Source organism: Neovison vison, chromosome 3, assembly GCF_020171115.1.
Source record: "Neovison vison isolate M4711 chromosome 3, ASM_NN_V1, whole genome shotgun sequence".
NCBI lineage: Eukaryota > Metazoa > Chordata > Mammalia > Carnivora > Mustelidae > Neogale > Neogale vison.
The window spans coordinates 172,129,588-172,139,260 of NC_058093.1; the positions used below are offsets into that span (position 1 = coordinate 172,129,588).

Sequence of the window (9,673 nt, forward strand, 5' to 3'; positions counted from 1 at the left end):
CGGATAAGTCGTTGGAAAGGGGGGAGGGGGTTCACCTTCCCTGGACCCAGCGGGAACTACCGCTTCCCCGCCCCCACCCTCACCCTCACATACACACCCCTTCTTCGCTCCCTCCAAATGGTTATCACAACTGTGTACAAACTGATACGGTGCTGAGCCGGCAAAGGGACTGGAAATGAACGTCGCGGGGTTATCAGCGCGGATCTGTCAGCAGCGAGGCGCGCGGCTGCGGGTTCGTCCGCGGCAGGAGTAGTGATATATGTCTCCGCTCCCTTTCGCTCACAAAAAGATTTCTTCCGACAGACGCGACCCCAGAAGGCCGCGGAGAGAGAATTTTAACTAGGGCAGCAGGAGTTGCTTTGTGGGGATGGATTTTACATTTTTCTCCCAGGTAAATCGATGTTAAATGATTTTTCTAAAAGTCAGTCTCCCTAGAAGCATTTTGGGTTCTTGGGGGGGGGGGTTGTTTTTGTTTTTGTTTCTGTGTTGTTTTTGATTTTGCGTTTTTCCAGTTGGAGAGGGGAGAGGAGTCTAAGCAGAGTTGAACCGGCGTAAGTAGGTAGGGGCATTGTAAAATAATGATTCTGAGAGATTGTGAGACCTCGTCGTTAAAAGTATGTTTTCTCTCAACATAAATGTGAACTGTAAGCTGTCTATCCTAGGGGGAGAAGGGGACAGGGCCTGGCAGTGAGGAGAAGAGAGCGAAATCGAGGAAGTTGGCGAGAATTCTTTTTTTTCCATTCTTCGTTGTAAATTGCTGCTAAACACTTTTGAATTTTAAACTGCTGTTACGGTGGTCCATAAACCGTTCTCATCCAGTTAGTCACTTTTATTACGTTCCTCTTTGCTTTCCCCAATCACTGTGGTGGCTCCCAGTTTCAATGTGGCCACAATTCTGGAAGAGTGAAGGTGGAAAACTCTGGAACAGAGATTGGCACTGGAGCAGGATTCAGGACTTTAAAATTTAACCTGAGTTCGATCGAATGGAACTAGCAGAAGAGATGACCCGGTGTCCACCTCTCACTTAACTCCAACTAAGGCTTCCAAAGCCTTCTCTTTTGGCTTTTGTCTGAGTTCCGACCAAATTTTGAGCTTTTCAGAAGCTCATTTGTCAGTAGTTACGGAAACGTTGTGGACATTTGACTTTCCTTTGAGTCCAACTGTTTTTGAAATGTTTTTCGGTTTTACTCTTGAAAGCAGTTGGTTTTTTCTTAATTATCTCAGTGAGGTGATTTCCAATAGAGATGAGTTTTTAAAAAATTCTCTTTAGATTTTAACCTGTGAACAGCCTCCAAGCCTGAGCCCCCAAGGAGACCTAGCTCCGAAATTGGTTCCTGTTGTATTTCTTTATATTAGCAAGTATGAAGGTGTCTGTGTGAATTTCCTTGGACAACAGCTAAAGCTCTAGGGACCTGCTTTTCCCGCAGCTTCGCAGCGGTTGTGAGAGGGTGCACTAGCCTTGGGACCGCTGGGACAGAGGTGAGCAGCGGGGCAAACGCTGACTATAGCCTGTCGTTTCTAAGGGCTCAAGAAGGGACCTGGCTTTTTTTTTTTTTACTTTCCCAATTCCCAATCTCTCTAACACTGCCTAAAGCAAGGGTGGGAGGTTGTAATTTGCTCCTTTGTATGGTAGCAGTTTTTTAGATTGGTTTACCAACTAAAGGAGAGAATGGATAGTAAAATATTTTTCTTTTTAGTTAACTTAAAATCAAAACTGTTTAAATCCGCAGAGTTTCTTCAGGCGGAAAGGCAAGTAAAGCCTGACCCATCCAGTTTGCCATTTTCCCAAAGCACTGGATTCGGCCCCGGGGAAAACTTCCACTCCCGGGGTGGGGAGGAGTGGCACATTTTCAAAGCCACCCCCTAGGGGTTCCCAGGTCCCGCGCTGTGAGTTTCCTTTGAGTACCCCAGTTAGTTTGGGAAGGCGGGCATCATAGGGAACGCGGAGGAAAGAAGTGTACCCTAAACTAGGGAGGAACCCAAAAACTGGAGAAGTCCCCCCATAGTTCACCAGTAAATAGGCTCTTAACAGTTCTGTTTTCTTCGTGGTTCTTTTTTCTTTTTTCCTTTCCTTTCCTTTCTTTTTCTTTTTCCTTTTTCTTTTGCCTATCTCCTTTGGGGGTGGAGGGATTGCTAATCTTAAACGAAATTCTTTCTCTCCCGACTATTTAGACTCAAGGAGTGGTCCCTCCGGAGTGTGCCTTCGTCCTCGAGCCCACCTCCTCGTCCTCGGAGAGTTGCTGGCTCTGGGGCGCGACCTGTCCCCAGGGCTGATTTATTTGGGGCGCGCCGCCACACTACTATTCGCGATTCGAATCCAGCTAGAATAGAGCAGCCAATTGGGCAGGGGGCGGAGGCTTTGTTGCTAAATGGGAAGGGATGTTTGGGGACCCAGTCACGCTCTGCTTCCAGAGGAGCTGTGACCCCCGGGCGGGGGCCCGCATAACGACACGCCTTGACCCCTGCAAATTTAAGCTCATTACGCCGTCAGTTCCCCAAAGCTCCCGGCTGCTCCAGCGACCCTTGAGAATTTGTGACTTAAAACTTAAGTTTTAAACTTGAGTTTTTACAAAGCCACATCTCCAGGGCCTTTTCGCCTATACCGGATTTCTTACCGTTCCTGGGACGCTTTTGCCGAAGGACAGGGGTCACCCTGGTGTCCCCCCCAACCCCAGCCATCCTCCGGGCCCAGTAGTCGTCGGGCGGCCTGTTCTCGGACTCACCCGCTGTCAGTCCAGTGCAGGAGCTTGCGGAGAGTCTTGACGGTGTTTGGGGTGGGGGAGGGCGGGTGGTTTTGTTTTGTTTTAATTCTTTTTGTTGTTGTTGTTGTTGTTGTTGTTTGTTTGTTTTAATTCTTGAAAGCCCAAAAATATACGTTAGATATCTCAGATCGTGGCGGGGGGGCACGAAAACTGAGCAGCCTAGAAAATTGGGTCGCCCCCCCCCCCGCTCCCCGCCCCCTTTTCCCGCCGCCGGTCACTTCGGGTAAGGAACTCGCCCGGTCAGCGGCGAGCCCGGGCGGTCGGCATCGCGTCCCGGCGCGCGGCGGCTGCAGGCCCGGCCCGGCCGCCCCCGGCCCCGCAGTCCCGGGCCGCCCCCAGCCAGCGGCCGCCAGCACGGCGCGGAGGTGGGCTCGCGGCGGCGGCGCGCGAGAGGTCATCGCGGTGGCATTCCTCCCCGCGCGCTGTTTACGTGATTTAATGTATTTCATACGCCGCGGGTAAGTTAGGGCCGCGATAAGGGGGCGGCGGGAGGAGGGTCGCTGTAAAAGCCCCACGCTGGGCGCCTCCTAGCCCTCCCCTCATCCATTAACCTTTTTACTTTCTTCTTCCCTCCCTCTTTTAAAGCCTGTTATCTAGGCCACCCATGACCGACGAAAGATCTTCCCTCCCGGCTTCTCCCACGGCCGCTTTAAACCAAATAAATTTAGCTATTAAGGGCCAAGATGTCTGACAAAAGATCGAAAGGTGTCTATCCGTGATCGCTTAAAGCAGCGAAGGAGAAACTTGTGGCTCTCTGATCCCGATAAAGACATTCCACACGGCGCCGGCCTCCCTCCCCGCGGCCTGGTTGCGTCCTGACGCCTTGAGATCTCCGCTTCGCTGGCCAGATCTCCCCGGGCCCGGCGAGACCTGCGTCCGTCGCCCTGGGAATGCGGAGGTCCCCAGGCGGCCGGGCTTGGGGGTGCCAGGCCCCACGGTCCCGGGAGCCGTGGAAATTCAGGCCTGACCCGGCTGGGCTCCGAAAACAGACCCCCTGCACTTGGCAGAAAAACTAAACCGAGCTCATTAGGACCTGAATTACTATCCCTTTTGATTATTTTCTGATGCTGAATACTACTGTAGGCCATCCACCCCTGCCTTCCCCCCCTCAACAAACCCTGCGGGTTTGCCGAGGGTCCGAGTTACTTCACATGACTGGGCGTTGGGAGCACTCCCTTTGAACCCCGGTCAGAACCTGGTGGGTGGAACTTGGCAGCTAAATTAGACTGAGGCTAATGGGGAGGGTGTGGACTCCCAGAGTAAGAGCGCGCAGGTGGGAGGCAGAGGTCCGGCCATTCAATCATCCCCAGGTTGGGTTTGGTTATGAAGTGTGGTATTTATTGTCATTATTAATTACTACTGGCATCACTACACAAAGCTGAGGGCTGCCAGCTTGGCTGAGGCCCTGCCCCTGCGGGGATCCCTTCCCTTTCACTAAAGGTGAAGCAGGGAATATCCACTTTGCTGATCCAGGACTGGAAAGTGGTCTTGGGAGCCAGGGGCTATGTTTTGGGAGTTTGTGCACTGAATCATTTCTTTTCCTCTTTGGTAGCATTCCCCTATAACTCTTAAACACACATGGAAGCCTTTCCTACCTCTTTGTAGTATGTGTGGGTAAGAACCTCAGGGTGGTAGATCAGAGACTGTACTGACTTCCCTGCCGGGGAGATTCTCCCCATATCTTCTGCCATCCCCTAGTGCTTTATGGTGAAGTTGGAGACAGGAGTCAGAATTCCAAAGGCAAACCAACTTCAGTTTCTGTCACCTCGGTCTGGGCCCCAGAAGTGAAATCTGCCTCTCTTTTCTCATTGCCCTGCTCCAAATAAGGTGAACTCCAAAACCAGCCGTCTTATCTAATCCTTCGACCACCACCCCCACCCCAGCCTCCTGGGATAGGAAAACTCAGAGCATCGGAAGGAAAAAGACCATTTCTACTCCCCAAAAGGGGAACGAGATACAGAAATTTCCAACACACTAGACAGGCCCCAGGCTTTCCTTGGAGTTTGCTGGTATCACTAGATGGGCAGACAATGCCAATTCCAGGGTCAGAGTCCAGATGCCACTTCCCCAGAGCTGTCTCAGCTCAGAGACCTGGTTTTTCTTTTCTTAGGGGGTGTGGGGGGTGCATTGGTTAGGTGTTGCTAAGGAGAAGCGGAAAAGGAGGTTTTTGGATGTTTGCTAAGTAGGTAATGTTCAAGTCAATTAAAGGGGGGAGTGCCCCCAAATAAAAAAAAATAACTGCATTTGCCCCCCAGAACTATGACCTCTGCACTCAGTTATGTTACAAATATGCAGAGAATCAGGACCAAGAGTTGTGTACCCATATGCAGCCCTCCAGTTTCCTGCACTTGCTCCACAGCACTGCATGTACACTGCACAAAGAAGAACTAGAAGGGTTAGCAACTAGTTTTGAAGTATTTACAGTCTAGAAGTTTGGCACTTCTGTAGAGCCTCAAAGATGGAGGAAGATGCTTGATCCTTTCTCTAAAAAAGTACCCAGCCTCATGTTGTCTTGTCGGCTTCACAGTGAGTTTGTGAAAAAGGGAGTCACTCTGACTCACAGACTGAGGCAATTGAGATAGGTTTCAAACCTGACTCCGCCACATTCTGTGTGACCAGGACAAATTCCCTAACTTCTCTGTGCCTCAGTTTTCCCATCTGTAACATGGGGATGATAAAAGTACCTGTCTTACAGGATTGTTAGGGGATTAAAAGATTACTAGTATCTATACTGTATTGGACTCCTGTACTACACCATTTTTCAATTTGTTGTGTGTCTCAACTGTTTCCCGGAGCTGGTTCATTTCCAGGGAAGAACTACTTTGAGCACACTTTCAACTTTAAGTCCTGCCATTCGTTTAAGGTCTCAGGCATTCTCTGTGTACCAGCAGTGAGGATTTTATTTATTGCATTATAGTAGAAAGGGGTGGGGTGAGACAAACATAGATCCTTTACTTGGCTTTTGCTTCCTTTGAAGAAGAAACATTCTTGTTGTCCCCCTTTGCAAATGCCAGCAGCAGACTCGAACATCCTCTTTCCTGGAAATTAATTAGCTCCGGGGAACAGTTGGGTCACACAAAAAATTGAAATCTGCTGTAGTACACGCGAGTCTATTACAATATAGATAGTAATCTTGACAAAGATAGTAATCTTGAGGCTCATCCCTGAGAAAAGTATCCCAGTCCTCAGCAGCACCCCTCCCTGAGAACAACTTCTGGCAACAGCAGTGAGTTAACAGATGGGACCATGAAGGAGAGCAACCTGTGGGCTGACATTAGATAAAAGGGAGGGGGGGGGGCTCATTAAATGGACCTGGTCATCTGATTATACTTCTGTACTCTTCCCATGCTTTGTACCTTTCAGTTTGGTATTGCTGTATATGCAGGAAACTTTAACGTCCCATTTTGTTAAGAAATAGAAAAATAAAGATCACTTAGAAGTTATGGAATACATTATTGATAGAGGAAAATCTACGTCGTTCGAGCCATTTTTCAACTGATTTTCTTTCTGGGTTGTTGGTTTTGGGGGTTTGATTTGTTTGGTTTTTGTTTTTTCCGCGTTAGCACCCCATCTTCTAAAACAGGATCTCAGCTTCAGTAATGAAAACATAAAGAAATCTGTGGGACAAAAAGAATACCGTTCTCTAGATAAAATGACAGGGGAAGAGATTTGTTTTTCAGAAGGCACAGTCTGGAGGGAACATAAAAGTCTTCTGCCTGCCTGCAGGTTTTCAGCGGGGCTTGTGCCCAGAGCCTGTTTTTCTCTTGTCTCTGACAGTCCTGATCTTCTCTACGTTTGATTTACTGAGTGCTGTCATTTCTCTGCTCTTTACTTTCACAATCACACATTCAAACCTGATAAAGTTCAAGACCCTGAATACTTGCAGCTTTCCCAGATTTACAGTCCCCCTGCCCCCCACCCCGGCCAGCAGTCCTGAGCCTGATTGAATCCTCATGGACAGATGCCTTCGGGGATCAGCAGAGAGCCAGCCTGTCCAAGAGGGCTGGGTCCGTGGGGATAAGAGCCCCCAAGGCAGCTCTGTTAGCCAAAGCAACCCTTCCTTGGTCCCTCCCTTCCCCTAGAAAATGATTGGCAACATCCTCTCATTTTAGTTTCAACTTCCGGTTTGTAACCTGCCCGTGGGCAGGTACAGGAACTAGAACTTTTCTCAAAACTGTAAGATTTAAAATTGGTGAGAGTTGAGTACAAAATCACGGTTGGCTTCCATTTGTGCCTGATTTTCCTGAATCTCCTACTAAACAGCTTTGTGATTGAGGGGAAGCCACTTAACCTCATAGTGCCTCAGTTGCTCCATCCATAAAATGGTAGAAATATTACTTTTCTACAAACATTAATCACAAACTAACGATTCAGGCCCTCTTCCCTGCATGTAGCTCTGTCCGGGCCCCAGGAAAAAGACTGCCAGCACATGTCTGATCTGGCTCTTTGGATTCTGTCAGGTTAAATACAAACCTACAAGTTAATCTAAATACTATACCAATGGGCTAAACAAAAGGAAGCATTCATCTCCAAAGACTGAAGAGTTAACTCAGGCTCAAGTTTGCAAACCACTGAAATGTCTTAAGATGGGAGATGCTATCTAAATAACCTATTATTTGTCTATAAATACATAATAAACTTAAATCACAGGACATTGATGAAAAGCAACCACTGATGATGAATATTCTTACTTATAATATGGTTCCTATATGGACTTTGCATTTACTAAATTGGTTTTACGTGATTTAATACTTTCACTTTTCTTGAACTCTCAGAATTTTCTGAGTAAGGTAAACATTTTAGGCAGTTGTGGTTAAAGAAGGTCTTTAAGAAAAATCACTGTTCCAAATCCATGAACTAAAGAAGGTGTGGATCCCCCCCCCCTTTTAAAAATTCATTTTCTAAAAAAAGCTAAACTGGGAAAACTGGGCTTACCTTTTAGGGAAGCAAGCAAAATTGTTCCCTACCTTCTTCAGAAGGCTCTTTTTTGTTTGTTTGTTTGTTCCCCAACCTATCCAGTCAGCAGACATCCATTAGACTATATTACTATATTATATTACTATATTATTACAATGTTGCTTTTTCTGGACCATAATAGTACTCACCTCTACAGAGGTAAATAAAAATAGCAGCTTGACTTAATGGATATCAAATAACTTTCTCTGGCTACTCCTAAATGAGATTACTGGTCTGTTTATAATACCACAAATTAAAAGCATGCAATTATCCAACAAAAACAGTGTGAATATTACACCATTTTTAAAGACTGCCTACCACATAGCCAGTGCCCAGTAGACTCCAGCCAAAAGCCAGGGTGAGGATCCACAAATGAAGCTGTCAGCCTTTGCATTTCAAAGGCATCTTTTGTAAAGAACTCCCCATGCTCTGGACCAAAGTGAAAAGGCTTCAGTAAGTAGCAAAGAGCCTACGGAGTGGTTGAGCAAGTGGTTGAGCAGGTGGGTCGGAGGCAGGACGTACCCCGCTTTAGTGCTATGGCTGGACTAAGCACCCAGGTGGACATTGAGAGTATAGGTCTCCAGATTCAAATCCCAGCTCTTCAGCTTGCTCTCTGAGGTTGTGTTCTTAAGGGAGTTTTAAAGATCTCTACTGCTCATTTTTCTCTAAAGGGTGGTACTAACAGTAGCCACCCCAAAGAAAAGTGAGTTGACTCCGTTAGTTGATTTTTAGGAAGTGCTTAGAAGAGTGCCTGGCTCAACATGCAGATTTGAGCTGTTTAATTAATAAGTAAAAATGTACATTCTAGTTCAGGCCATCTCTTGGGGGAAGGAAGAAGAGGGGGAAGAGCAGAGGTACCAAGGGCTCAAGAAGTTAGGAAGGTGATCAAAGGCATAAAAAAACTAAAGATATGGGGGAAAGCCATTTCCTACTGGGGATTATTTAAGATCATAAACTCACTCTTTCTGTATATGGTACTTTACAGTATGCTGTCTTCACAGTGACAGATGTGTCAACAATTCTGAATGGAGTCCTAGGATTCTCTTTATTTATTTCTTTCTTTTTTTTTTTTTAATTTATGTATGTATATTTGAGAGAGAGAACATGCAGGGCCACAGGAGGAGCATCAGGGCAGAGGGAGAGAGACGAGCCAACTGTGCACTGAGTGTGGAGCCCCACGAAGGGCTCAATCCCACAACCCTGAGATCATGACCTGAGCCAAAATCAACTGTCGGACCTTCAGCCAGCTGAGCCACCCAGGCACCCCTGGAGCCCTAAGCTTTTGCCCACCATAGCATGTTTACATCAGAGGCAAAACTGAAGGTGGCAGAGGCAGTGAAACTCTTTCAGGGTGCAAATATTTTAATGTCTAACATGTAAAAAGATTCTTCTTTCTGGTAAATCAGTAGCCTTTCTCACTTGGGAAAGCACTTGGCCCCGGGTTTCTGCACCTGTTTTGTCCTCATGAGTTTCCTAGGCTGTGTCCGCAGTCACGACTGGCATGATTCTAATGATTGTAAAGCTTATCCCCAAACCAGCAAAGACCATCACAATGTGTCTGTACCACACACCGGCCCTCTTTCTCCTCCGCCGCCCACCCAGTGGCACTCCCATGATTACTGCTGCCTCCTTTATGGCCAGACAGTATCGTGATCATGGGGACACAGTATCGAGTCACAGGTGGCTCATCTTTACTACATCCCTGTGTTCCTCTAGTCTGTGAGAGTGGAAGGGTACAAATCACGTCTTGTTCATTTTTGTCATTTTTGTCTCCCCATTAACACACACAAAGTCCAGCACAAAGCACTCGCTAAATACACACTGAGTAACCCTGAGTATGCTAATACCGAAAACTCCAGGTACAAGGCTCCAAACTCAAAGCATAAAATCCAGCAATACCAACACCACATCATTCCACACTGAAAACGGTGATCTCTTTATATGACTTCCTAAAA

General features: G+C 47.1%; 1 long non-coding RNA gene across 1 annotated transcript; it reads left to right on the forward strand.

Annotated features, from left to right (window-relative positions):
- LOC122902988 lies at positions 1-6,210 on the forward strand. The gene is made up of 2 exons (XR_006383902.1): positions 1-391; positions 3,348-6,210. It is a non-coding gene; the product is annotated as an uncharacterized LOC122902988 (long non-coding RNA).
- The last annotated feature ends 3,463 nt before the right edge of the window (positions 6,211-9,673 follow it).